Source organism: Mustela lutreola, chromosome 11 (assembly GCF_030435805.1).
Source record: "Mustela lutreola isolate mMusLut2 chromosome 11, mMusLut2.pri, whole genome shotgun sequence".
NCBI lineage: Eukaryota > Metazoa > Chordata > Mammalia > Carnivora > Mustelidae > Mustela > Mustela lutreola.
The window spans coordinates 47,558,020-47,585,808 of NC_081300.1; the positions used below are offsets into that span (position 1 = coordinate 47,558,020).

The 27,789-nt window shown below is 51.2% G+C and overlaps 2 long non-coding RNA genes across 2 annotated transcripts; one reads left to right on the plus strand and one right to left on the minus strand.

The window, feature by feature from the left end:
• Nucleotides 1-6,055: 6,055 nt before the first annotated feature.
• On the minus strand, nucleotides 6,056-16,036 carry LOC131810857 (uncharacterized). Its single transcript, XR_009345744.1, has 3 exons — nucleotides 15,677-16,036; nucleotides 11,480-11,656; nucleotides 6,056-6,563 (listed from the first exon to the last, which is right to left on the minus strand). It is a non-coding gene; the product is annotated as an uncharacterized LOC131810857 (long non-coding RNA).
• LOC131810856 (uncharacterized) lies at nucleotides 14,438-27,585 on the plus strand. Its single transcript, XR_009345743.1, has 3 exons — nucleotides 14,438-14,802; nucleotides 25,937-26,236; nucleotides 27,371-27,585. It is a non-coding gene; the product is annotated as an uncharacterized LOC131810856 (long non-coding RNA).
• The last annotated feature ends 204 nt before the right edge of the window (nucleotides 27,586-27,789 follow it).

The following is a 27,789-nucleotide window of genomic DNA, read 5'->3' on the forward strand; positions in this document are numbered from 1 at the left end:
AAAAAAAGATAAAGATGTTCAGAGTGACCTTGACACAGAGACTGTTTCAGCTGGCTTTGAGTTCTTCATCAAGTTGAACTTTATAAAGGCTGAGGATCAAGCAGAAAACCGACGTGAGAATTGCCCTTGTTCTTCTGCCCCCACAAAACTCTCTCCATACGACTGAGTCCTTCTCCTTTTGTGGAAAGTGGCATCTTGACCAAATGTCATCACGAGCCTGTCTTTCCAAGTGCCATTCAGGCAAATGGAGATTCCTAAGTCTGGAAAGAATCATGCTCAGTTAATAGGCCCATTTCTGGTTTCCAGGAGACCTGGTTTTTTTCTTTTTCTTTTTTTAAGATTTTATTTATTTATTTGAGAGAGAGAGAGAGAGAGAGAGAGAGAGAGAGGATGAGCAGGAGAAAGTAGCAAAGGGAGAAGCAGGCTCCCCGCTGAGCAAAGAGCCTGACGCGGGGGCTCCCAGGACCCTGAGATCATGACCTGAGCCAAAGGCAGAGGCTTAACCCACTGGGCCACCCAGGCGCCCCCAGGTTCCCATTGTTTTTATTTTTTAATTTTTTAGTTGGAGTAGAGTTGACACATGTTGTATTGATTTCAGGTGTATGACGGAGTGATTTGACAAGTTTATACAGTATACTCTGCTCACCACAAGTGTACCTTCTGTCCCCAGACATCGCTATCTACTATTGACTGTGTCCCTCATGCTGTGCTTTTTATTTCTGTGCCTTACTCGTTCCATAACTGGAACAGAGCTATCTCCCCCCTTCACCTGTTTTGCCAAACCCTATACCCCCAACCCCTCTGGCAATCATCAGTTTGTTCTCTGTATTTATATATATATATATTTTTTAAAGATTTTATTTATTTATTTGACAGAGAGAGATCACAAATAGGCAGAGAGGCAGGCAGAGAGAGAGGAGGAAGCAGGCTCCCTGCTGAGCAGAGAGCCCGATGCGGGGCTCGATCCCAGGACCCCGGGATCACGACCTGAGCCGAAGGCAGCGGCTTAACCCACTGAGCCACCCAGGCGCCCCTGTATTTATATTTTTGATTCTACTTTTTGTTTGTTCATTTTTTTAAGATTCTGTTTATAAGTGGAGTCATATAGTATTTGTCCCTCTCTGACTTATGTCACTTACCATAATATCTTCTAGGTCTATCCACCTTGTCTCACATGGCATGATCTCATCCCTTTTTTATGGCTGTTTAATATTCCTCTGTGTGTGTGTGTCTGTGTCTGTGTTTTCCACATTTGCTCTACCCATAGGTCTATCAGTGGACACTTAGTCTGCTTCCATGTCTGGGCTGTTATAAACAAAGCTCCAGAAAACATAGGGGTGCATATGTCTTTTCAAGTTAGTGTAGGTCTTCTTTGGAGAAATGTCTGTTCAGGTCCTCTGCCCATTGTTTTAAACAGATTTTTTTTTTTTTTTTTTTTTTTTTTTTTTGGTGTTGAGCTGTTATAAGCTCTTTATATATTTTGGATATTAACCCCTATTGACTATATCGTTTGCAAATATCTTCTCCCATTCACTAGGTTGTCTTTCTGTTTTGTTGATGGTTGCTGTGCAAAGCTTTTTGTTTTGATGTGGTCCCACTAGTTTATTTTTGGTTTTGATTCCCTTGCCTCAGGAGACGTAGTTAGAACAATGTTGCTCCGGCTGATGTCAGAATGATGACCGCCTGCGCTCTCTTCTAGGATTTGTATGGTTTCAGTTCTCACATTTAGGTCTTTAATCTGTTTTGATTTATTTTTGTGTGTAGTGTAAGAAAGCGATCCAGTTTCATTGTTTTAAAATCTCAGGTCTTTTCTTACCTTGACATTAGCCGGAGGCAGAGGATAAAGTATTTCTTCAGTAGACCATTCTGTTTCCTTCAGCTTCTTTCTTTTCTAGGGCATTTTCTCTCCCCAGGCCTTAACTTCTGTGTTTTATTCCCAAGTTCACATGCTCAGCTCTGAATGCCGGTGAGCCCAGAGGTCTGTAGACCTGGGGCCAGCCCAGATTACAGCCCAGATTGAGCTCTCATTATCTGTGGCTCTCTGGGCCCCTCTCTGGGCTCCTGTCTGAGGGGGGAATCCCCAGGTAACATTTCTATCAAAAATGATCTGTTTTGCCATGTCCTGTCTGGATCCTCGTGATCTCTGACCTTGCTGGCCCCACGTCAAAGTCAAGGTGATTGCTTTTTTCATTTGTACAAATAAAGAGTGTGCTTTCCATCAAGAGAGGCAAGGTTCTGTGTGATTGTGTATGGTTACTAATTTGCTGTGGATAGAAAGAAAAATAAACCATTTGAATTTATGGCAATTTGCCTTTCTTCTCTTCCCTTCAAACTCAGCTGGAGAGTATTGCAAAAATTGTTGTTGTCCTTGGGAGTAGGGACTGGCAGTGTGGGAAAGGTCCTTGCATCTTAAACACAGGCCCAGACTTCTACGAACGTCTAGGCTACTTAGTTCTTGACTAGGGAGGCCGACCCAGCTCCTTCTGCGAAGGCTGTGCTGTCCAGCAGGGTGACTCAGCATAGCCACATGTGACCATTGAGCACTGAAATGGTAAGCATCCAAATTCAGATGTGGTATAAATCAGTGTAAGTGTACGTGGATTTCAAAGATTTAGTATAAAACAATGAAGTAAAATTTTTGTAATAATTTTTATGCTAGTTATGGATTGAAATATGTTGATATGTTACGTTAAATAAAACAATATCAAAATGAATTTCTCATTTCTTTTTACCCTTTTTAATGGGCACACTAGAAAATTGCAGTCTGGATTTGGCTCGTGTGACATTTCTGTTGGCCGGCACTCATCTGAAACGGCTCACCTAGGGCACCTGGGTGGCTCAGTGGGCTAAGCCTCTGCCTTCGGCTCAGGTCATGATCTCAGGGTCCTGGGATCGAGCCCCGCTTTGGGCTTTCTGCTCAGCAGGGAGCCTGCTTCCCCCTCTCTCTGCCTGTTGCTCTGCCCACTTGTGATCTCTCTCTGTGTCAAATAAATAAATAAATAATCTTAAAAAAAAAAAAGAAAGAAAGAAACAGCTCACCTACCCTGAGCCAGGGAAGTGACTGAGGAGATGGGTGTTGGCAGCAGCTGCTGGGGTTACTGACCCCATCACATTGTCTAAGACAATGAGTTATTGAATGCTTGTCAAATGCTGCTGTGTGCCGGGCACTTCCTGTGTGTCATGTCATTTCGTTTTACCAACGGTGGGGCAGGCAGCAGTCTCCCCCATTTTACCAAGGAGATTCAGAGAGGTTCAGTAACTTTCCCAGGGTCACCCAGCAAGAACTCAAACCGAGGTTTCTCTGATGAAGTCTGTCCACCTTCTCCGCAGAGACTTCTATTGCGAAGGAGAAAGGATGCCCCTCACATTTTACAGCGAGTTGTCCATTCTGCACTTAAGTGCTTCCATGTGGTTGTCTGACATCAGTGAGGTCACTCGTGGCTTTCTCCCTGGAGACCACGTGTTTGCCGAAAGGTGGGGTCTGTGGCCCGTGTCCCAGCTGCCTTCCCAGTGTCCCTGTCGGTCCCACCAGCCTCCTCCCTTGGGGTTGCATCTGAAATCCGCCCTGCCTGGGGATGGAGCAACCGATAGCCCTTCGGGAACGGCGTTCCTCCCACCTGAACTGTAGCTCTCACCGATTCCAGCCACGGTTGGATGCTCAGGTTCAGTTTCTCGGGGGCTGGCATGCTTTGGTGGCTGCGGGGTCTGAAGGTTGAAGGAGCCTGGGTGGCAGTGCACTCGGTCTGCAGGCCCACCAAAGGGGGCTTGGGGAAAGTACTGAAATAGGATCTGGAATCATCTGGAAGCTCAAGGCGTTGGGACTCTTTGGGAGTCTGTGGTCTTTTGATTCTCGTTCCGGGGAAGGCCAGTCAACGGAGTGAGGCTTTTGAGCTTCTCCTGGCCCTGCCCTGGCTTCAAGTTCTGTCCCTCTGCCCCGCCCAGAGGGAGGCTGTGCTGGCTTATTCCCCTGAAGGAACGTCCACACCCTGCCCCGAGAGTATTCATTCCCCTGCGTGGTTTCTGGCCCTTTCTCTCGGACCTGAACTGGCTCTGTGACTTGCTTGCTGCCAGTAGGATGTGGTGGAAGTGATGCTTCCAAGGCCAAGTCAAAAGCAGCCTTGCAGCATCTGCCTTAGTCTTCTGGAACAGTCTCTGGGAGCCCTGGGTTGACTGATTTTATGCACAAGTCTGGCCCCCCTGAGGCTTCCATGCTGCAGAGACCAGGTGCAGGTGCTCCAGTAGACAGGCTCTGCTGAGTACCCCCTTCTTAACATCCACCAGACCACCAGACTGTGAGGGGAAGCTGGCCTGCACCCCCTAGACCAGCCCATCTGCCAGCTGACTGCTGTCCAATGACCTCAGTGGATGCCACGTGGAGCAGAAGAATCACCCAGCCCAGATGCACCTGCGTGAATTCTCAACCACCGAATTAGGAGATAGGGTGAAATTGTTTTAAGCTGGTACTTTTCCAGAAAGTCTGTCACACAGCCCTAGATAAGGGAGCAGAGGTCTTAGAACGCTGATCCTCTTAGTGGCTCCGATCTGAGTGCTCTGAGCTTCTCCCCAGAAAAGACCATCGCTCCAGGGGAAGCAGTCCCTGCTCTAGCTGACCCCCAGCTCCAGGAGGAGGGCCCCAGCTGCCGGTCCCAGCTTGCCAGAGCCGGGCTACCGGGCAGATCTGTGCTCTGGGTTAACGTACCTCCTTCACTCACTCATTCAGTTGAGACATACCACGTCAGGATCTGTTTGGCCTTCCTGAAGCTTGTTTCCTAGTAGTGATGGAGACAGAAGACAAAGGAGTAAATAACAGAATTTCAGAGAGCTAAGGGCTTTTAAGAAAGTAAAGCCCAGAGGGGAAACTCAGACTCTTCGGAGCATCTCCTGAAACATAAGGAATTTCTCTTCTAAAACGGGTGGGATCTCACGCACACTTGAGCATGATGTCCCAGGGGCTGCTGTGCTGCCTGGCCTGGCGCTGAGGTTGACTCTGCGCCCTGCAGTGCTGCTCCAAGTGTGCCCCCTGTGTGGCATGTCACCACCCTCACCAGGAGCCTCTGGGGGAGGGATTGCCAGTGGTCTCCTTTACGGAGAAGAAGGCAGACACAGAGGTGAGTAACTCCCCTGAGGCCCTGAGGTCTCCTTAGAAAGGGCATGAGGACTTGAAAGAGGCCACCTGAGCTCGCAGCCCCGCCAGCCAGAGGGCCCTTCTCATGCCAGGGGACAGGGGACCCGGGGACCGAGGATGGAGAGAGCAGAGTCAGAGTGGGGAGGTCTGACCATGCACTGGGAGGGGCGGCCAGTGGCAAAACCCAAGCCAGGGAGGGACTAGAGAGGGAGTCGGGTCAGCCTGGCCTCGCTGATCAGAGTGCTGGGGTGGGAGAGAACCCTAGTCCCTCCATACTGGCTGCAGGTGGTCCCAGCTCATTGTATCACCAACCACTTACATCTCTGAAGGTCCGACCTCCAGACGAGGCCTGACAGGACAGGACAGGAATCCTCCCCAGGCTCCCTGCTTCACAGCCCAGAATGTTTTCAGGGCCGGCTCCCTGGGCCCTCCCCATGCTATGGCTTGTCCATGCGCATTGCCTACCCTCTCTAGGCCGCCTCCCCAGATGGCTGGGTTCTGAGCACACCAGCGGAGTGGCGGCTGCAGGGTGGTGCTGCTCATGGCCAGGCACTGCAACCCCTCCCCACCCCCCGGCCCTGATGCTGGCCACCTGCCAGCAGCCCCTGGGTCCTCTGAATGGGACAGCAAACCATCAGGAAGGCAGAGCCCATTCCGGAGCTCGCACAAGGCTCCCTCTGTTCTGGAACCTTTCAGAGGCAGCAGACACCCTGAGCTCCTGGTGAAACGGAGGTTCTTTGCTCCGGCAGGGAGCTGACTTTTGGTGGCCTGCCCTAAGTAAAACAAACTGGTGTATAAAGCTTTGTGTGGTTCCCTCCAGGATCCACTGGGGAGGGGTCTGAAGGAACCGCGCCCCCTTCACTCCCCAAGCTCCCTGCCCTTGGCAGCTGAGTGTGGAATCCCATTTCAACAACTGCCTGAGCCAAAAGGAACATTTGAGTCATTTATTTCCTGCCTGCGGTGTGAAAGGGCCCGCAGGGCTGGCAAGGCCAGGCGCTTGTGCCTATTTGTCTTCACACCATCATTCCGAGGGAGCCTCTGAGAGAGCAGTGGAGCCTAGGAAGGCCCGGGACTTAATCCAGGCCTGGTTCCCAGGCGTCTGTGAGGCCCCTGGAAGTTACCAGGTGCTTCGGGACGAGGGCGCTAAGTCAGAGGGAGAATCCCAGGGCTTGTCCAGGCTCTGTCTGTGCCGTGGCAAGTGACGTCAATCATTCTTTCACTTTGTCCTCACTCCTTCATTCTTCACACCCGCGTTGAATGTGTGGGGGCTGGTCTTGGTTGCAGGTGCTTCTAGGTGCTCCATTGCTGAAGTGGGGGGGGGGGGTCTGGCTCCTCACATAGGTGAGGCTGTGGGCGGATCCTGCCTCCCACCTCGGTTCAAGGTTATCCCCAAAGCCAATTTGCCCTTGTTCTGGCAGGAGCAGCTCCATGGGACTTTCTGTGTGATCAGAGGCAGAAAGCAAATACAGTGACCCTGGTACAAGGCAGAGGAGAAGGGTGCTGACCCCTGCACAGCTGAAAATTCACGGACTTCTGACTTCCCGAAAACTTAATTTCTAATAGCCTACTGTTGACCAGAGCCTTACTGATAACCTAAATAGTTGATTATACATATTTTGTAAATGCATTATAGACTGTATTCTTATCATTTAAACTAGAGAAAAGAAAATTCTATTAAGATCAAAAGGAAGAGAATATGCATTGATAGTACTTTAGGTATATATTTTTTTAAAAAATCCGTGTGTAAGTGGACCTGACAGTTCAAACACATGTTCTTCAAGGGTCCCTATATCCGTTTCCTGTTCTCACAGAGGCCCTGAGTCTCCAAGAAGACCCCCCACCCCAGACAGAGCTGTATTTTAAAAATGTAGCTTTACTGAGATGTAATTCACATGCCCTACAATGTATCCTTTTAAAGTGTACAATTCAGTGGGTTTTAGTATGTTCATGGGACTCCTCAACCATCACCACAATCTAATTTGAGAACATTTTCATCACCCCAGAAAGAAACCCTGCACTCATGGCCGTTCATTCCTCCCTCCCCAGCTCCTGGGCAATGTACTTTCTATGTCTATAGATTTGTGGGTTCCAGAGATCTCATATGAACAGAGATCATGCGGCACATGGCCTTTTGTGTTAAACTCAGGGTTTTTTTTTTTAAAGATTTTATTTATTTATTGGACAGAGAGATCACAAGTAGGCAGAGAGGCAGGCAGAGAGAATGGGGGAAGCAGGCTCCCCGCTGGGCAGAGAGCCCAATGTGGGGCTTGATCCCAGGACCCTGGGATCATGACCTGAGCCGAAGGCAGAGGCCCAACCCACTGAGCCACCCAGGCGCCCCGTTAGACTCAGGTTTTTAAGTAGTTCATAAAATTCTTTCGAAGGCTGCTTTCCTTAACAGCACATCTCTGCCCGGGGCGGGAGTCCTGAACACGGGCGGTGGAAAAACTTAGGGTGTAGGGATAGGACCTGCACCAGCACCTGGAGGCAGGTGAGGGGGCTCAGGAGAGAGGCAGCAGGAGGGGGCGTGGTCGACACTCTTCCAGAGCCCTGGGGGCTCCAGTTTCAGTTTATTTCTCAGCGATGCCTCATTTGATCCCCAGGCCTTCGGTCAAGTCTGTTATCACAAGACAGGCCGGAGTTGGCTGCGCTTTGGGGAATACAGGGGCCGGGTCTCCTGCGTGCGCTGACGTTGGACAGGGGAGAGGAGGACTGGTCACCACTCTCAGGTGGCAGCCCTTGAAGCTTTGGGCTCCCAGCCACTCCTCTCATGGGGTCTTCATGGTACAACTGAGTCAAACGTGTGCTTTCTGTTTGTGTTTCTGTCAACGGTTTATCATGTCTCCTCTAAGTCAAACATTCTGTCCTGGGCAAAAGGAAAAAACAAACATGGCGGTTGGGGGAGTTTGTTCTCCAGCACAGCCCATTCATGTGCACATGACGTGAGGATATGGATTGGGAGGCAGAGAATGGAGAGCATCACGGGGAGCGGCCCTCTCCAGGTTCCTGGCCACAGCCTTGATGGAGGCCCCATGGAGGCCCGTTTGGAACCTCACCGCAGATGAGGGCAACAGACCTGGGGGACGGAGGGGCTAGGAAAGCCGTCAGCCTGTGCTGGGGATGGTTCCCACCTCTGCAGCACCCCTACCCCTGTCTGTCACCCCTGCTCAAGCTCACCGCGGTCCACCCCCCCACCCCCCCCCGTGGAGCACTGGAGCTCTCAGCTGCTGCTCCCGCAGGCCGTGTGGAGATGGCTAATTGCTTCCCCAGCCTACATCTCTTCTTCTCAGTGTATTTGTTTGCTGGGTCTGCAGTAACAAGACCACAGACCGCGTGGCTCAAACAACGGAAATGTCTTGCTCCACGGTGCGGGAGGCTGGGAGTCAGAGATGGAGGTTTTGGTGGGCTTGGTTCCTTCTGAAGGCTGAGAGGCAGCGATCCGTTCTGGGCCTCTTGTCCCCGTGTCTCCTCACATGGTCTCCCTGCTGTGCATGTGCCTGCGTCCCAATCCCCTTTGTTTATAAGAACACCAGACAGGCTGGATTAGGACCCACCCTAACTACCTCACTGTAACTTGATTAGCTCTGCAGAGACCCTATCTCCAAAGACGATCACATTCTGAGGTTCCAGGGGTGAGGACTCCAACGTGCCTTTATGTGGGGGCCACAGTTCATCCCGTGACACTTGGGAACAGCAGTAACAGTGAGCAGTTTACTTGAGAGGCTGTGTATACAGCTAACAGATGCATACCCTCCCCCCACCACCACCACATCCCCCCACTCCCACCACCACCACCACCCCCTACCCCCCGTGTAGCCCATGCTGCTTATTTGGGTTCAGGCCTACAAGATGTAAGCAGAATTTGGTGGGCGACCCTTGGGGACAGTTCCTTCAAAGAGCTCAGAGAGATGGACTTCCTGCCTTCTTCCAGCTTTTTTCTTAGACTGAGGTCATGATAGCTGGGGTTCTAGCATGTATCTTGGGTCCCTCCAACCTTCAGGTTGGAAGCTGTGTTTTAAGGACAGTGGAGCTGATGCCGGAAGGAGCTGGGTTTCTGACAAGACAGTGAAGCCAACATGGCACCCATGGGCTGCCCACCTCCAGCTATGTCAGGTGGGAGAAAATACTTAAGTCCTCCCTTGTTCATTCTAGTCTCTGTGACTAGCTGCCAAAGGTGACCCTAGTGTAAAGAGTCTCCAAGGAGCCGTGGGGTGGTGCGGGAAAGGCATGTGGTGATACTGGGGCGTGAGACATACAGGAGTGAGTAAAGGCCTCTTCTCTCATCTCTTCATACACACAGTTGCCTCACAGCATAAAAATGACTTCTCTGTTCTCTGCCCTGCCCTCTAGGTTGTAAGCTCCTAGAAGACAGGTCCATGTCTGCTTATCACTGTTTCCTCAGCGCCTCCTACAGAGTCTGCCCACAGAAGGTGTTCTGGATATGTGGGCCTGAATGGACTTTAAATCCTCTACACTTGCCAACTCTGTAGTCTTGGACTCTGAGTCTCCATTTGTGTGACAATAAAAATGGAGGGTATAATACCAGGGCTATTTCAAAAAGCAAAGCACAGTTAAATGTGTAGCATTTAGCACAATGCCTAGTGCACGTTGGATGCCCAGGGAAGGGAGGCCATTATCAGTATTACGATTTCCTAGAAAAAATCTTGTTCTAGCCCGTGTGTGAGGCTCCACTTACCTTCTGACAACCAGAGTTTACTTTTCCCTAAGACCAAGTCTCCGGTTTACACACATTCTGTTCAAGAGGTTCCCATCTTATTCTCTTGGCTGTCTTTGGGTCTTGAGAACCTCATTAGTACATGCGTTCCTGGGTTGCCTCCGTTCAAGGTCTGGCACAGTAAGCCTTCCAGGCTCAGCCAGCTTAGCAGCTAAGTCAGAATATAGGAAGAGTTTGGTGCTATACGTTCTGCCCAAGGGTCTTGGTGAGTGAAAAGGGTCTTCCCATGAGAAGAGTAGGGAATCCGTGGCAAAGATGGCACCAGTGTTCACGGTTCCTCATGCCCGTTTGCCATGCGATGGAACCGCTTCACCACTGCCTGCCCCTGAGGCAGCCCTGTGACTTGTTTGGCTTTTAAAGGCAGTGGAAGTGACACCAACAGTTTTGAGCTAAGGCCTTAAGAAGACTGACGCTCTTCTACTCGCTCTCTCAGACTCTTCTCTGAGCCCTCTTCTCCACCAGGCCCTTTCCTTGGCTGCGGAGTTCAGAAGCTGATGCTTCCATCTTCTGGAAGATGAGAGACCGCGTGGAGCAGGGCTAAGTCCTCCCCACCGGGGCCATCCCAGACCAGCCGTCGGCCCTCAGCTGATCACGGACACCCTAAAGGAGCCCGGTGGAGATCCGCTGAGCCTGGCTTAGGCAAGCAGAACTGTCCAACTGACCCCGAGGGGCACGAGAAATTGTGAATGTCTGTTAGTTGATACTGCCGCGATTGGGGGTTTGATTTGCAGCGATATTGTGGTCACCATGGATGACGACGGGTACAGCGGAGAAGGAAAAGGTAAGAGAGGCAGAGCAGAAGGATGTTTGGAAAGAGCCACTGCCCTGAGCCCTATTGTACCGTTCCCCTGGCATTAGAGAGGGGACAGCTCTCTCTCTCTTAGACTGCCATACCCCGGGAGGGGAGGGGGGAGGGGGCTGCTGCTGACTGTGTGTGTCCTGCAGTCACCAGGCAACAACCCAGAGGCTGGGGAAGACAGAGCCTCGGGGGCAGGGAGGGACTGGCGGAGCTGGGGTGGCTTCAGTCTGTGCCCATTGGGGGACAATGGGGAAAACCAAGTCCTGTGTTCCACACCACTTCGAGTAAAGGCAGGGGGACCGATCTGTGAATAGCAGGCTGAAGAACTTTGAAATGTCGGGGCAGAACACACTGCACGCTGGAGTCCCTTCTGGAATATTCTGCTCCCTGGTCTGGGCCCCACCCTGCCCTGGGCCTACTGTTCTCCCACACAGCATCTCTTGCCTCCTCAGCCATTTCTTTATTTTCGTATCTTTAAAAATGTGGTGGGCGCCTGGGTGGCTCAGTGGGTTGGGCCTCAGCCTTCGGCTCAGGTCATGATCTCAGGGTCCTGGGATGGAGCCCCGCATCGGGCTCTCTGCTCAGTAGGGAGCCTGCTCCCCCCGCCTCTATCTCTGCCTGCCTCTCTGCCTACTTGTGATCTCTCTCTTCTCTGTCAAATGAATAAATAAGCTCTTTTAAAAAAATTGTGGTAAAATATGTCCAACATAAAATGTACCCTTTTGACTATTTTCAGTGTCTGATTCGGGGATTCACAGTGTTGTACGATGATCACTGCCATTTCTGGAACTTTTCATCACCCCAGACGGAAATTCCATACCTGTTAGACAGTAACTCCCTATTCCTTCTTTCTCCAAGCCCCTTGGGGACCTCGGTTCTATTTCCTGTTGCATGAATTCGCCCATGCTCGGTACCTCATGGAAGTGGGGTCATAAATCTGTTCGTTTGTGTCTCTCGGCTCTTTCTTGTCAAAAGCAAGGCTTCTGTTGTTAGACATCTGAAAAGCAGCCCACCAGGAATATGCCATTTCTTTACGTTTTTATCATTTATTCATTTAAGTAATCTCTACACCCACTGTGGAGCTCAAACTCTCGACCCCAGAATTAAGAGTGATAGTCTTCTGGCTGAGCCAGCCAGGATCCCATCAACACCAAACGTTTTGTTTTTAGACCTCTGAAAACATCCCATCAGGGATCTATACTTTCTTTAATACCCATTTCCTCCTCCGATGCCCCCCTGTAAGAGCTGGGCTGTATGACCGTGACCTTGGGGTATGGGTGTCCCTGTCCTCATCAGATCTCCCCACAAAACAAAACAAATCCCTCCTCCTGACCAAGCTCCTGAATAGGGGCCATGAGGACACCCACCCTGCATTTTCCTTTCCACCTCGCGAGTCCAGCCGGTCTCCCTATGCACTCTGAGCTGCAGGTTTGCTCCCACTCCAGTGGGATGGGGAAGCCGAGGTGCACTGAGGGCACTATGGGCCTCAGGTTTGTCTCACCAAGACCCAGAGGACAAGGTCCATATTCCTGGAGTGGCCCCAAGGTGCCCCACTCAGTTTTAGGTCAAAAGCTTAAAAGATAAGTACTGCTTTAAGAGCAGAGGCCCCCCCCTGGGGCTCCTGGGTGGCTCAGTGGGTTAAAGCCTCTGCCTTCGGCTTAGGTCATGATCTCAGAGTCCTGGGATTGAGCCCCGCATCAGGCTCTCTGCTTGGGAAGGAGCCTGCTTCCCCCTCTCTCTCTGCCTGCCTCTCTGCCTACTTGTGATCTCTGTCTGTCAAATAAATAAATAAATAAATAAATCCTTAAAAAAAAAGAAAGAGCAGAGGCCCCTGGCTTGAGGCAAGTTGTGATCAGACCAGTCCTAAGGGGCCAGACCAGTCCAGTGGAGACTGAAGTCTGCAGGCCGACTGTTTGCACAGGTGGGTGAGGTAAAGAGGATGAGGAAGGAAATGTAGAATCTTGCTAAGCCCCCCACCCCAGCACTGCTGCCCACCCCCACTGTACACATGCTCACACACACACACACGCATGCTTGTTCACACACACACACACACACACACACACCCCTCAGGGTCTCCTGTTTTTCAAGCCCGAGAGGTGAGGGCTGCTCCAGACATAAGTCAAAGGAAGTATTTTTCAGCAGACTCTGGGGGCCATCAGCAGTGGGATCAAAGATGAAACTGATAGGGACGGGGGTCTTTTTCTCTCCCTTTTTTGAGAACTTAGCACTGTTCTGGTCCTTTGGCAAGTTAGGGACAGCACCCGGGGGCCAGTGGACAGGACACTGGTGGCGCTTGAGGTGGGGAGGTTGCCTCTCTACACCCACTGTGGAGCTCAAACTCTCAACCCCAGAATTAAGAGTGATAGTCTTCTGGTGGCGCTTGAGGTGGGGAGGTTGCCTCTCTACACCCACTGTGGAGCTCCAACTCTCGACCCCAGAATTAAGAGTGATAGTCTTCTGGCTGAGCCAGAGTCTTCTGGCTGAGGTGGGGAGGTTGCCTTGTGGGTACCCAAGGGGGCAGGGGAATTGGGGAGGGAGAACGGGAAGTGGCAGGGAAGGGGAAGGACTGTCAGCCCGTTATTGTGTGTGATTCCCCCTGGGGGCTCTCAGGTTGTCTTTGATCAACTTTGCCCACAGACGGGGCACCAGACAGGAAATTCCACCCTGTCCTAGGCATGGAATTTATTTTTATCCTGTGGCAAAGCGGATTCTCCATTATCAGGAATCCCCTATGTGCCTTTCCTCCATGATCTTCCCCAGAACCCCTGGTCAGGCAAGTCGATTGCCGCCGGCGTTGAGGTCTGCAGAGCGTGCGGACATGATCCTGGGCAGGAGCTGGGGAACGCCTTGAATCCCTGTCCTCCTGTCTTTAAAATGGACAATGGGGCGCCTGTGTGGCTCAGTTGGTTAAATCTCTGCCTTTGGCTCAGGTCATGATCCCAGGGTCTTGGGATCGAGCCCCACATCGGGCTCTCTGCTCAGCGGGGAGCCTGCTTCCGCCTCTCCCTCTGTTCCTCCTGCTCATGCTCACACTCTCCCTTTCAAATAAATGAATAATATATTTTAAAAAATAAAATATTTTTTAAAAAATAAAATAAAATAGACAATAATCCTTCATAGGTTTGTTTTAATAATTAAATGGGGAAAAGGTATATATATATATATATATACACATATATATTTATATTTACCATATGTTTATGTACATATGTCTAAGTACACATACCATGTATATGTATGTATGTACACAGGGTGCTCAGCACAGTACAGAGCACATGATAAGCAGTAACTATTACTATTATTATTATCCTTATCCATGATGGCTCTCCACAGTGGTTGGCTTTATGTGGCAGGAGATGGGAAAAAATGGAATGTGGCCATAACGGAAAGTGACTTTGACATCTCTTAGTACTTGCATATCCAGGTGCACGTGGAACACACAGGCACCCTGGAAGTCCCCATTCAGGGGTCTTCAGTGTCAGGACAGGACACATTACACTCTCCAGATGCCCATAAGCACCAGTCTCAAATGGTACTCTGTACTCAAGCAACTGGTCCTTTCTCGGGTTGGTTCACTTTCCTGGATCTCCACGATGGTTCAAATGCTTTCACGCCCTCCAAACCCTTTCCCCCTTGTCTGGCCTCCCCTCTCCTAGGTAGAGGGGCCGTAGCTCTTACTGAAGGGGAAATAGAAGCTGTCAGATGAGAACTTCCCCTTCCCATCTCATCCACAGAAACCAGCTCGCAGCTCTCTCCCCTCCTTCTACAGCTGAGGGCTGCCTCCTCTCCAGCTAACATTCATCCCTCCTTCTCTGCTCACTTTGATTCTAGCTCCTCCTGCCGCCTCAGGAACCTGACCACATCTCTCTCTTGGTTATTTGACTCCTCTCTTTCAACTGGCTTTAAACACCCTCATGTCTTCCTTAACAACAACAAAACAGAAACAAGAAAACGCTGAACTTGACTTCTTTTTTCATCCCGTCGACCAGAGCTGCCTCCCCAGAACCACCAACATGGCCTCCGACAAGCCAGAGCTACTGCCTCTTGATGCCGCCGGCCGTTGGGAGCACAGCAAAGAGTGGTTTTCAGAGCAAGGAAGACAAGCTTGGGATGCATCAGGAATTGGAAATTTGCTTTGAGGTGAGTCTTTGCGTGTGGGAATCTCGGACTGGGTCACAAGCACGATACCACAGGGACAGCAGGGGAGGTATTCACAGCATCTTCAGGCACAAGCAGTAAGTGCTTTTCTCTGAAGAGTTGAAGGGTCTTTGGGGAAGTTTCTGTAGTGAACAATCACAGTATTTGCTTGGGAGGACAATCCCAAAAGAGTCAAGAAAGGCTAATGGAGAGAGTAGAATAGCCACCGGCTAACTGGGCAGTCAGTGGCGGTTTCCCTTCTCTGCCTCCGGGCTGATTGTGGGCTAGAAGGTTTTGGTTCTCAGTCTCGAGCTTCAGCTCTTGCTCCTTCCTTCCATGACTCAACCTTTCAAGAATTTTCTCTACTTGCCATCTTCTCGTCTTCTTCTCGCACCTCCTCCCTCCCTCCTGACCTCAGGCACCTTCTACAGCAGTGCCCATCCTCAGCAACTGTGGTGTCCTCTAACTGGTTGGTATTTTGCAAGCCTCATCACACACGGCCTCTCAGGGCCTGGGTCTCCTGCTCCTCGGAGCCCATGAGACTACGCGCCCCGGGAGTCAGCTCCCTCTCTCTCACCACTCTTTCTTTTCTTGGCAGACTCATTCTAGTCTACCCAGGTATTAAACATGATGGTCCCACAAAGCCTGGGCCTGGGGCGTCCCTCCACCCTCTAGGCCTGCTCCCGTGGCCATCCCAGGCCTTCCCGTTGCCCCCACTACCATCTCCAGCCCCACCCACCTCTGGAGCTCCACGTCTACCTGGCATCTCCACTGCCTTTCTCCAAGCCTTTGTGAGCCAAGATTTCCGTAGACGTGAAGTTAGCACTGGGACAGACAAACCCCCGAATCTCAGGGGTTCAGCATCGTAAAAGCTTACTTTTCTCCGATATGTGGGTCCAGAGCAGAGTTCCTGGTCTGCCGCTTGTCTCTCCCACACGATGAATCAAAGGTCCCGGTTCCTCCCATCGGCTGGCTCCGCCACCTGCTGCAGCCTCAGAGTCCTCTGCCTTTACCAAGCGGCTAAGGTAGGGGAGGGACGAAATGCTTTCCCTCTGCCCTCCTAGATTTAATTTTGTCTAGGAGACAAAATGACAACAGGCAGATTAATAGGAGAAAAGGATACAAATGCATTCGTTTTTTACTATTACATGCCTGGGGGCATCACAGGAAAAAACAAAGTGAATACCCCCCTCTCCTGCCGCCCAAGATGGTGAGAATTGAGAGCTTATATACTGTCTGATAGGGGAAGGGGAGGGGAGGTAAAGATAACCCAGGAAAGAGGAAATGATTTTTAGGAAGGACGAGGAGGGACAGACAGTGTGTGACAAATTTGTCGGGCTGTGGCACTGGCTTCCAGTCTCCTCTCCTGCGGTGAGAGTCAATCTTCCTCATTGATGAAACTCCCCAGGAGGGTAGTCTATGGCAACCAGCCTCTAGCTCCTTTCGGAGGATCCGACCTAAGGCAGGTAAGGAGAATGCAGAGAAAGACTCCCACTGCATTTGCTGTTCTTCTAGTACCTTCAGCTCAAAATAACCAGTACGCCAAAGTGGCCCATATTGGGGTGGCGTGTCCTAAGTTCCTTCAGGAGGGAAAAGGAGAGTATAAAAGCTACATCTGAGATTTGAAAGCTTTGGCCTGGGAAATGATATTGCTTCAACTTGTGTTCCATTGACAAAACAAACAGACAAAATCAGTCATGTGGTATTATGGGTTGGATTGTTGCCTACCATCCCCCAAATGGGTATGTTCAAATCCTAATGAGAACTACCTGTGAATGTGATCTTATTTGGAAATAGAGTCTTTGTAGATGTAATCCAGTTACAATGAGATCACACTGACTTAGGATGGGTCCTAATCACATGACCCTTACAAGATGGTAGAAAGTTGGGCATGCAGATATATACAGAAGGAAGGTGACCCAGTGAAGTGTGTGAGACACAGGAGAGAATGTTCCTGAAGACAGGGACAGAGATTGGAATGATCCACCTATAAATCAAGCCACATCAAAGATTGCCTGCAACCATCAGAAGCTGAGAGAAAGCTGTGGAACAGATTTTCTCTCAGAGCCTCTGGAAAGACCTAACCCAGCTGCCACCTCCAATTTGGACTTCCAGCCTCCAGAACTATGAGAGAATAAATGTCTGTCAAGTCATTCACTTTGTGGTACTTTGTTACAGCAGCCACAGAAAACCAATATACTTGGCTACCCCTGGTTCCAAAAAGAAACATAGTCTCACATTTTGGTGAAAACTCCATCCTACTGAAGGGTTTCTGTCACAAGATGGAAGTCTGAACTCACCCTCTTCCCTCCCACTCTGACCTCTTTGGGTGTTTCTTACCTTAGTGTAGACATTGCCCTCCTTGTAGGCTAGAAACTTGGGTTTGAGCATGACCTCTTCTTCTTCCTCTCCTCCCATATCCATTGCCAGGTCCTAAATATCTCTGGGGTCTACCACTTCTCTCTGTCTCCATCACCACCCACTCCCCAAGCTGACTCCCCATGTCCTGATCACTGCAGAAACCTCCTGACTGGTCTGCCCTTGCCAGTGCTTATTTCTTGTTGACCTTCTCCTGAGATTCCTGCCTGAATTCAGTTTCCAAATCTCAAATCCGCTTATGTCATCATCCTATTTAAATGAGTTAAAGATGTTCTATTGTCCAGAGGATAAAGATAAGTTTCTCATGGTCAACAAGGCCCTTCATAGTCGGGTTTTGAAGGTTCATTTGCTGTGTCAATTTGACTGGGCCATAAGATGCCCAGACATTTGACCAAATGTTGCTCTAGGTGTGTTTGTGAGGGTGTTTCATTTGAATTGGTAGACTAAGGCAGATTCCCCTTTCTAATGATGCTGGATCTCATCCAATCAATTGAAGAGCTGAATTGAACAAAAAGGTTGAGTAAGAGGGAAATCCTCCTGCCTGGTAGTCTGAGCTGTTACAGACTCAAATGGAAAGATCCATTCTTCTTGGATCTTGAGCCTGGTGGCTTTCAGACTAGAGTTTACACCTTTGTCTCTCCTAGCTCTCAGGTTTTTGGGCTTGGACTAGAAACACACCATTAACTCTCCTGGGTTTCCAGCTTGTTGACTGCAGATCTGGGGACATCTCAGCCTCCGCAGTCATATAAGCCTATCCATTCATCCATCTATCCATTCATCTATCCATTCATCCATCCATCCATCCATCCGTCCATCCATCCATCCTCCCTTCTTTCCTTCCTCTTGGTTCTGTTCCTCTGGAGAACCCTGACTAATACACTGACCCTATCTATCTCTCTGGTCTCATCCAGAACCACACATCACACTCCCTCCTGATGTTGGGGCTTTGCATGTGCTCTCCTCTTAGAAAATCTCTTCCTCTCTTCTTGCTCATTTTACTGCTATTCATTTTTCCTCTCTCGGATCAAGCATTGCTTCTTCTTCTCTAATTTCCTTGACTAAGTCAAAGCCCTCAACTAGATTCCCATTAACACATCATGAACCCCTCCACTGTAGGACTTGTCAAAGTTATACAGCCATTGACTGTCTGTCTTCTCTATAGCCTATGAGCTTCACCAAGATAGTCACCATGTCTGTAGTAACTACACCTCACTATTGTGCCCCAGCACCTAGCACAGTGCCTGGCCAAAAGAATGTGTGGATTGATTCTTGTCGCCATTTTGGGGGAATGTCTGTTTGGAACCCATGCCAGGAATGAGCAGAGCAGTGATAGACAGTTATCCCTGTCCTGGGTTGGGGAAGGGGTAAGAGACAGGTGAAGAATAGGTATCTTCCATGCAGGGGTTTCTCTGTGGGGACTTGTCACCTCCACAGCAAGGGCAGCCAGTCAGAATGGAGGCAGAAGGGAGGCCAGGAGCAAGTCAAGACAAATGCTACACAATTGCTCCAAGGACACTAATAGACCTCAGAGCATCATTGGAAAAAGCCTTCTGAAATTACTCATTTTCTCTCTTTAAGGCTTACTATGGACAAGATTGCTGTGTCCCCCCCCCCCCAAATTCATATATGGAAACCCTAAATCAATAATACAATGTTGGAGTTGGAGCCTTTGAGGCTAACTGGGTCATGAATGTGGAGCCCCCATGAGGGGATTAGTGTCCTTATAAGAAGGAACACAATAGAGGCGCCTGGATGGTTCGGTCAATTAAGCATCCAACTCTTGATTTCAGCTCAGGTCATGGTCTCAGTGTCATGAGATCGAGTCCTCTGTCGGCTCTACGCTGAGCACTGAGAGTGGAGCCTGCTTGAGGTTCTCCCTCTTCCTTTGTCCTTTCCCACTGTCCCCTCACCTGCACAGTCTCTGTCTCTCTTTCAAAAAAACAAAAACAAAAACCCACAAGAGAACTTGCCCCTCTCTTTGCCCTCTGCCATGTGAAGGTACCATGAGAAGACAGCCATCTGCACACCAGAAAAGAGGGCCCTCACCAGTCACCAGCTCTGCACGTGCCTTGATCTGGGACTTCCCTGCCTCCCGAACTGAGAAAGCAACATCTGTTGTTTAAGCCGTCCAGTCTGCAGTGTTTTTGTTATAGCAGCCGAAGCAGACTAAGACAAACCTGGATTTTAATTCTTGAAAATGCCAGAAGGCATTTGCTGCCCAAAGCGACTGGTATAGTTGATGGCTCAGTGAACGATAGTGTTTCAGGTCAAAGTGGAAGTGAAGGGGTATCTTCAGAAGAACGATTTCTTTTTCTTTCTTTCTTTTTTTAAAATATTTTGTTTATTTATTTGACAGACAGAAATCACAAGTAGGCAGAGAGGCAGGCGGGGCGGGGTGGGGGAGGCAGGCTACCTGCTGAGCAGAGAGCCCGATGCGGGACTCAATCCCAGGACCCTGGGATCATGACCTGAGCCGAAGGCAGAGACTTAACCCACTGAGCCACCCAGCCGCCCCTGGAGACTGATTTCTCATCCTGCATGTGACTTGGCCCTCACTGCCAGACCGGAGGAGGCATCCCCCACGTGCCTTCTCCCGGGAGCTACTGCTACCGGACCATGAGTGAGAGCAACTGTGGGTCTGGCTCCACCTATAGACTTTACCGTTCATTGTCTGCCGGGCCCCTCACCACCTCCAGAGGGAAAAAGGCGGTGCCAACCCCATTTCACAGCTGAGGTCTAAAGCTTGGGAAGGTCCCTGCACTGGCAGGCTCACTCGCTGGGGAGGGACAGAGAGCATCTGCCGTGTGAACTCACCCCTCTACCATCAGAGCCTTTCTTTGAACCACTCTTGGATGTTGCAACCCAAGGTACAGCTTGTGAGGGCGGTGGTTGTGTAAATAAGGTTTAGAATCTTTACCAAAACAATAGGCTCATTATATTTCACTAGGGGAGAGAAGCCATGTGAGAGGGCTGTGCCGATACTGTAATATATGCACGCGTGTGCTCACGCACAACAAGAGGGAAACATGCTTCCCAGAGCCTTGCTACTAAGAACACGAGGAATGTAACTGGTGGTCCAGCAACACAGGCTCCCTAGAATCTCAAGTGCCCTCCTAGATGTAGTGACTCAGCATCTGCTTTTTTGCAAGCTCCCATGCGTGTTGCCTCTTGAGCAGCCCTGCCAGCATTAGCCTGGCCTCACCTGTTCCTTGCGACGACCCCGCACACTCACAGCTGCAACTCTCAAACTTCTGAATGTAAAAAAAATGGCTGGGGAACTCATCGCAACTATGGATTCCTGCGTCTCAGTCTTGGAGTGTCTAGAATTCCCAGGCTTTTTCATTTCTAAAAGGCATGCCGGGTGATTCTGAGCCATCTGGTCCTACTAGAACACCATACTTGGACCAGCACGCATCAGATCTTTAGTTTTCCTGCAGAAAATGTGTCCTTAAGAGTAACTGGGCTCAGCAAAAGTCTAGATCTTGTCTTAATTGGAATTGAGAGAACGGTTTCAGTTTGGGAAAGTCTGCATAATAAATACCCAGTTTTCCTCCTCCTCTGCCTCTCCATTCGTGCCTGATTCCTATTCAGTTCTCAGCAGCTGGGACTCATGCTTTGATTTAGAACTGGAGTGGAGACTTCCTGAGAGTCATTTTGATTATTCTGCAAAAAATAAAAAGCTTGCGCTGTCTCTTTCGGGATGGTTTTTAGATCACACGGGGAGACGAAATTGCTGTGGCACGTGGGCACTGGGAATCCTGCAGAGTGAAAAAGCGGTCTCAAAAGTGAGACCTCAGGGACTCCAGTGACCAGACAGCTCCAGAAAATCCCTACCGCCGAAGGGCGATTGGGAATTAAGGGGACTTCCCAAACTTGGGATGGCCAGAGGTCTCGGTGAAATTGACACTGTGGGATGCTCGATGTGCTGAGGGAGGTTCTCTGTGTTCAGGGGCTGTGAGGGGGTGTGTGTGCGCTAAGTGCTGAGGAAGCCTGGAAAGGAAGAGGGGGACCCTGTGACAGGTCTGGAAGCAGGAGGCCCTTTGCTGGCGCAGAAGGACGGGCGGCAGGCAGCCAAGGACCAGTTTTGAGGCTCGGATGGGGCAGGAGATCCCAGATGTGAAGCAGAGGTGCAGCTAGACAGGAAGGAGGAAATGCAGGCTATGGGTTGACTGCAGGGGGTGGGACAGCCTGGAGGGGTTGTGACAAAGGGAAGAGGAAAGCAAGCCTGCCTGCCTTCCCTCCCTCCTTCTGTTTCTGCCCTGCCCCTCTTTTCAGTATATGGGCTGCCCAGAAAGCAAACCCTTCCCGAGAGCAGGAGATTAGGGGCTGGAGGTGGGCTGGGGGAGAAGGAACACAGAATAATCTAGGACCTCAGGAGACCCACCTGGTTGCTGGCAGCAGTGCTGGGTAGAGGGCAGGAAGCCTACCCTCCACAGAGCCTGTTTGGATTTGGGTCTGACGTGTGTGTGGAAACCGAGTGGATGTGTGAACCACCTTGCCTTGGGGGCATGTCATGTCCACTCTGAGGGTTATGGGCTGGACTGTGTGCCCCCTAACGTCCCGTGTGGAAGCCCTAACCCTCAGGGTCGGAAAGCAACCCTGTTTGGAGATGGGGCCTTTAAAGAGGCAGGGAGGGTCAACGAGGCTCATGTGGGAGAGAATGCATCCATCTGCTGTCCTTACAAGAGGGGGTTCACACCCACAGAGAGAGGTCAGGGATGCGCAGGCGCAGAGGAACGGAAGAGGCAGCAGGAGAGACCCCAGGGGAAGCCAAGCCTGCCGACACCTCCACCTGGGGCTTCCAGCCTCCAGAACTGTGAGAAACTGAGTGTCTGTTGTTGCAGGTTTGGGGAGCTGGGGCTGCGCTGGGGTTCACCTGCGACATTCGGTGTGTCCTGGGGTGGTCTGCTGGGCAGTGGGGGGGTGCAGAGAGGGAGGAGTAGGGGAGAGAGAGAAGGCTGAGAACCCAGCCCCTCCTCCCGCCGGGAGCACTGGCTGCCGAGCAGTTCCCTAGGTGGGGCCGGGGTTCTTCAGGTGAGTGGTGAGCGGCCCCACAGTGTTTGCACCTGGGCTCTCCTGTAGACACGGGGGCTGAGGGCTGGCGGCGCATGCACCCTGTGACTTGTGAGGCTCTGTGCTAATGCAGCTGGGGGGCTGGGTGGCGGAGGTCCCCACTCTCTAGGCCGTTTGTCACAACACCCTTCCCCAGAGTGGGGGTTGTTGCCAGGGCTCAGTAAGGGCCCAGGCTAGCAGGCCAGGCAGCCTGGCCCATGCTGGCTGCTCGAAGCTTCCTGGTCCTGCACCTGGGAAACCTCTGGGAGGGAGGAGGTAGGGGGAGAGAAGCCGCCTGGCAGGGTGACCCCTGTGAGGACCCGGGTCCAGGTGAGTTCGGCTGGAGCCATGGTACTCCCCTCTTGTGGTGGGGAGGGTGTGGGGGAAGCCGACAGGAGGGCCTCATGGTTTCCCCTGGATCCTGCATTCAGCACTTGGGGGTCCTTTGGACTAAAGGCAGCAGGGAGGCCTCCAGGGCCATTCACAGGCCCGCAGGTGCAGGAGCTGCCTCCTCCCTGCGGCCATCATCGGGTCTCCAAGCTGCAGCCCTGTGGACCCAGCCACAGGGATGGGAGGGAGTGTCGCCTCCCGGGGGGTGAGAGTTCCTGGGGGGATGGGTACTGTGAGTAAATGCAATACCACTGCCTCCCCCTGGAAAGGTGGAACCCTCAGGGCTCGCTCCTGGCCGACAGCAGGTGTGACTGTGCCCTGTGACCCAGGTGGGGCAGACAGGATGGCAGACTCAGTGCCCCCACCCCCGCACCCACTCCCCTGACGCTGGCACCTGCCTCACATCACCATGTGCCAGTGGAGGATTTCTGGGTCATGAGAAAATGACAACAAATGCTGCTTGTGTGTGTGTGTGTGTGTGTGTGTGTGTATAACCTTATCTGTGAGTGTGACTTTGTCCATGTGTCTGTCTATGTGCGTGTATCTGAGTGTGTGGAGGCAGAGGGAGCCTCCGGTCCCAGCAGAGGACCCATCTGGTCTGGCTGGCAGGAGAAGGGGGCTTAGCCGCTGACCTTGGGTGGGTGAACAGGTGCCCAGGCTGGGCCCTGGGCCCAGACCATCCCCAGAGGGCTGTGGTCTGTGTCTCCCCTCCAGAGTGAGATGGCTAAGGCACTCCCTCAGGCACTCCGTGAGAGCATGGGGGCTGCTGCTTCATTGTTAGCCATGTGGCCCCCGCTGCTCATCACTGCAGCTGTCCTAGGGCTCGGGGCCACAACTTCTCACCAACTGCCTGGCCCCTTGGGGCTCCTGGAGTTGTACTCTAAAAACTTAGGGTGTCCTGCCTGGGCTGGAGTCCCTTGTGGCATGAACAGTAGCATTGTCCCATCAGGCCCGAGGATAACGTTTGGGAGGTGGACAGAGTGCTCCCCAGCTCACCCCAGGGCACCCTCATAGGACTAGGGACTGGAAGGCCTGGAACACAGGATTTAAAAAAAAAAAAAATTGATTTAGAGAGAGTCGTTCTGGCAGATGCCATCAGGCTCTCTCGAGGACCCACTGGAATTTTTTTTTTTTGGTCAACTTTTAAGATTGTTCAAAACCGGGCGCCTTCAGCTCAGGTCATGATTCCAGGATCCTGGGATCGAGCCCCGAATCAGGCTCTCTGCTCCGTGGAGAGCCTGCTTTCTCCTCTCTCTCTGCCTGCCTCTCTGCCTACTTGAGATCTCTGTCAAATAAATAAATAAAATCTTAAAAAAAAAAAAAGATTGTTCAAAACCCCTCAGTGGGGAATGACCAAGAACTTTACCGTTCCAAAGGAATGCCCATGTGGTGGGGAGGAGGGCTGTTTTTAGGGTCAGATTCACTTTTTTTTTTTTTTTTTTTTAATGGTGTGTGATCCTCTTGACTGTTCTCACTCATTCTTGATGGTTTTAAGGGACAATTTCCACTGTTTCCAGAATGATTTGGAAATCTAGAATGCTTGTTTTCCCACTTGCTCACGCTTGATGAAACTCCGTGTTCCCATCTGCCAGGTGGGGGAGCCGGCTGGGGGTCACACTTGCAATGGGGGGGCAATTAAAGCTGAGTTCGGCAAGGAAATAATTTTTGGAGGTGTGGACAGGTTAAGGGACCAAGGAGGCCAAGAGCCCTCAGGGTCCCTTGGGTGGGGGGGCGGGGGTTGAGCTGTGGCACCATAGAGCTGGACATCTTTGTCCTCCTGCTCTTATTCACCCTTGGCAGAGCCGAAGCGGCAGCTGGAGGGTAAGGGAGCTGGGGTGGTGCGGTCCATGGGGTCAGAGCTGAGCAAGATCTGAGTGGAGACCTGATAGATTGTTCACCTGATGGGGTGTTTGCTCTGTGATGATGGCTAATTAGACTTGACCCACATTTATCTGAATTCTGTGCACTCCGTATGCTGCTGAGTGCTTGCGGATATGGGGGTGCAGACTGTTCCTGTCCTCCTGAGTTTAGAGGGCGAGAGTAGTAGTTAATGACCGTGAAAGTGCCTCTGGGCCCACCTGACAAGCCCTGTGTTCTGCAAGTGACATTAGGGGGCTGAGGCGTGAAGTCTCAAGCAGCTCCTATTCCCTAAGCCCTTCTCTGGACTCCTCTGCAATCTGGCCCTTCCTGCCAGCCGACTGCCTGTCGGACGTATACTTGGCCTCATCGTAGTGGAAAGTGCGTGTTTGCTGGTTGCATATTTAAAGATTTGTATTTATTTATTTGACAGAGATCACAGGTAGACAGAGAGGCAGGCAGAGAGAGAGGAGGAAGCAGGCTCCCTGCTGAGCAGAGAGCCCGATGCGGGACTCAATCCCAGGACCCTGGGATCATGACCCGAGCTGAAGGCAGAGGCTCCAATCCACTGAGCCACCCAGGTGCACCTGCTGGTCGCATATTGATGGAGGGCCAGCAGCCAGGGAACATGCCAAGTCGTGAATAACAGGGAATTTGTGATCCTCTTAACACAGTGGAAAACCCATATGTGAGCAATGAGAGGCTGATGGGTCGATATTGATGGCCACCAACGCTGGCGTGTTTCTCACGTGAACTTCCACTTAGTTGCAAAACCCTTTAGCTCACCTGTGGCAGGAGCATGCTGTCCAAAAAGCTGATGTTCTCCCAGGGCCTGGAGGTGTGTCTTACAACTGCTGTGATGGTTGCCCGTATCCCAGAGGATAAAGCTCTGAAACTTACAGCTCCAGGTCCCTTCTTCCTCCTACCTGGAAAAGGCCGGTGGCCGCTGTGTGGGTGGGGAGAGGGCCCCAGCGAACCTGAGGGGCCATCCAGGCCAGCAAGTCAAGGGGGACAGCTGAGGTCAGCCTAGCTCTGGCCTTCCATGTTCCTAGCTTCTTAGCTTCTCTGTGGTGACCCAGAGTGAGGCAAGAGGCCTGGCTGGGCTTTGGAATCAGACCTGGATTTGAATCCTGCCTTTTCTACTTCGTAACTATGAGCTCTTGGGAAAGTACCTTTTCAGAGCCTGTTTCTTCTGCTGTGAAATGAGAGCATAATCCGTAATTTGATGGTTTAGGGGTTGCATAAGAACATGGGCTTGGCGTGCCTTGCCACAGGTGTGGCGTGTGATATCTACTTGGCACGTGTGACATCATCCCCACTCTACCTCTCCAGCCAGCAACATCCAAGGGCTTATCTGCCTATCACAGGTCATGTCTCTGGCTTCTCACCAAGCTGTCCAGCTGCCCTGGGAAGGTGTCCCTGATTCCAACCTGCCAATCTCTTTGGTCTTCACTTCCAGGACCAAAAGATGGCTCAAACTTGGCCTGCTTTGTCATCCGCGTGCCAGGCTGACTCAAGAGCACCAATTACCAGCCAGCTGCCTTGGACTCCTCCTCACCAGGACCATCTGGAGAATCTGGCCTGCCCTGGCACTTCCCTTTCGAGCTTCTCTGCCTTTAGAGCTCCCTCTGGAGATCAGCATCATGGTACCTGGGAAAGGTGCCTTCTACCCACCCCAAGTGGTCCCTCCTCAAGCTCTGGGAGCCCCTCCCTCAGGGACAGGCCCTTGGGGTCCCTGTTGTCACTCACAGAGCCCAAGGTAAGACCTATTTAAAAATGGTAGGTGGACCCCAGTAGAAACACAAAATGGGAGGTTTGCTCATCTGTGAGGTTTCCAAGGTCATAAGTGTACAGCCCTGACCCCCTACTGTTGCAATTCTCCGATACCTGGGACGCAGGCCTCTTCTGAACAGTGTCCCTAGTCAACCCTGGATGAGGCCAGGTACCGTGGGCCAGCTCAGATTTACAATATGTGAGCTGTAGGTCTGTCTGGTTTAAAACTTTCTGGCCGTGTGCATCCCGAAATTGTTAGCGGCGGGGGCTATATAATCTGATGTCAAAACTACCTTCCAGGGGTGCCTGGGTGGCTCAGTGGGTTAAAGCCTCTGCCTTCGGCTCAGGTCACGATCCCAGGGTCCTGGGATTGAGCCCCATATTGTGCTTTCTGCACAGCAGGGAGCCTGCTTCCCCCTCTTTCTCTCTCTCTGCCTGCCTCTCTGCCTACTTCTGATCTCTGTCAAATAAAACAAAACAAAACAAAACAAAACAAAAACAAAAAAAAACACAAAACCTACCTTCCAGTGAAGGTTTTTTTGTTGTTGTTGTTGTTTCTTGGGTTTTTTTTTTGGTATTAAAAACTATCTAGAGTCTTTGCATTTCTATTTTAGACAACTCTGGGTGCTTTTTTTTTTTTTAGCCAAAAACTTTTATTTCTCGTGCTTATTCAGAGGAACAATGCCTCTGAGATGTTGATGTACACAAATCTTCGTGAAGTGTTAGGATGCGGATCCTGCATTCATAGCAAGCCCCCAGTGTTGCTCAGACCACACTTGGAGTAGCAGGATGGTGGTGAGAAATGGCAGAGGCCAGCGCCATTTCTCATGGAGACTCGCTGGGTGTGTCTCCATGCCGTGGCCAGCCCTGTATCTCCGGACTTTCTGGAGATCTATTCAGAAGTCTGAGTGGCCTTTTATGGGGTGGGGTCTCTGAGTAAGGCATCACATCCTGCTGGGAGCTCCTTTGGCAGTAACAAGACCATTCCTGTCATCAATTATTTTCTTCTTTTATAGCTTTTCACCTCAGTTGTGCCTCACCGTTGCCCTTCTGGAAGCGGTCTTCTAAGTTGGTGTTAAGTTGTGACTCAGGACTTAGTCTTCATTTTCTCCCTTCCCAGGCCACCAGCACTCTCCTGCCTGGCCCTGCTGTGACCTGACCAGGGCTATTCTTAACCACATGGTCCTTAGAGATTCCCCCCCACCCAGAGGAACTCCGGCCACCCCCCCCCCCAACACCCTCTTTCTTTGAAGGACTTTCCGTATCAAGGACCGATTAACAGGTAACAAACCTACTGGGCTCAAATGTTCTCCAGCAGATGGCTAGGGGGGCAAGGCAGCCTCAGGCTCTGATCTTCTGGAGGCAGCCAGAGGCAGGGGCTGGAGGGAGAGGCCACTGCTCAGGCCTGAACCGGAAATGTCTGAGAGTTCGTTCTTCGGCAGCAGGGGCTGTGAGCAGTTTTATTCTAGCTGTTGGGGAAATAAAGACAGGACAGAGTAACAAGGAGGACGGAAGGCTCTCCAGTGTTGCCTGCTCCCC